The sequence below is a fragment of the Gavialis gangeticus genome, unplaced genomic scaffold, assembly GCF_001723915.1.
Source record: "Gavialis gangeticus isolate Ggan-Ray unplaced genomic scaffold, GavGan_comp1, whole genome shotgun sequence".
Lineage (NCBI taxonomy): Eukaryota > Metazoa > Chordata > Crocodylia > Gavialidae > Gavialis > Gavialis gangeticus.
In genome coordinates, this window is record NW_017728998.1 from 35,634,972 (window position 1) to 35,636,474 (window position 1,503).

A 1,503-nucleotide genomic window follows, 5' to 3' on the forward strand; every position below is an offset into this window, starting at 1 on the left:
TGTCCCGGGGGGATGAACCAAGCCCCAGTGTCACGGTGGGCCGGGGTGGCTATTGACCACGAAAACAGGCGGGATTCTTGGCAATGGAGTACTGAGCGGCTCGGAAGCGTAATGGTTTCTTAAACAAGGTGGGTTTATTTGACTTACGCTTTTTAGGCGCAGGCACAGTGATTCTTCAGTTACAGTGGTGCGATGGCACGAACAAACAACAACACAGGGGTCCGTTGGTCCACAGGGTTCTTGAGCCAAGCCCTTGCTATCTAACCCGGAGGCTAGGGGTGGCTGCCTGGCTCAATAGTCCTAGGACTGGTCAACGGCTCATAACAGGATTCAATTAACACACAGTACAACGAACTGTAACTCATTGAGGATAGCGAGATGTGACGCCAATTGGATGGTTGGAGTGGTTGTGAAGATAGCTGGTTCCCAACTCCGAAGTAAGACGTAACGAAGACGGGAATCGACATGTGCAGAGTCGAGCCAAACCGTGGTCAAGAAACGAAGCCGAAGTCAATTAATGCCAAGTAAGTAAGAAGCAGCGGGGACTGTCACAGGCCGAAGTCAAGATCACAATCAAAATAGTCCATAAACCGGAGAATCGATATCACGAATGAACAATACAAATCAAGGGTGAAGACGCAGCAAGACAGCCAGAGTCCTCACAGGAGGAGACCGACAGGCTGGGAAGCCTTACTGAGAGAGATACTGAGACCAGGCACCGTCCTCAGTTCAAGCGGATCTCCCCCCGAGGGAGGGGCTCCTTAACCTTATATAACAATTTGGTGGCCAATTAGAATGTGTCCCTCAAAGAACTTTCTAGCCGAATGACATCATGCTCTTAGCTGACTGAGCATGTGTGAGCCTGAACTCTCTGCTGTTACCACGCAGGCGCAGGGCTGAAAAGTAGGTCAGCCTGACTGACAGCTCTTGGGGTCACCCAGGGGACACAGGCTGGGTGAGTCCAATGGAAAATTCCATGAGCCTGTCTTGCGCATGTCAGTTTTAATTCTCTCTCTCTTTCTTCCTGCATTGGCAGCATACAATCAAAACTTTACTTCAACATTAGCCTGTCCTGATCAAAGCTTTCACCTGCAGGCCATTCCAGGGGCATCCCCCTGGTACCAGTTGGCCAGTCCACTTTACACAAAAGAACTGCCCGCCTTCTGGATAACCCCTGAGTACCATCTATCTTTTTCCAATTCCCCAGAATTTCAGCCAAAGGAGTCTCCTTAACAACACTCTGCCCAGAACCCTTATCTACCAAGCCCCCTTACCACCAGAGCAACAGTCCTTGCTCTTCCTCCCTGGAGTCATCCGTGGGTGAACTCACCCAGTGCCAGCTGTGGAGTCGTTCTGGGCAGACGAGCTTGGCACTCCGTCACCAGCAAGCCTAGGGTCCCATCTGGGTCGCCAAGAGCTGTTACAAATTACGCTCTTAAAGCCACGTGCAGTTTGCTCTAGGCTGGGGCAATGATTACGCAGAGCAAGTATTTAAAGTCAGAT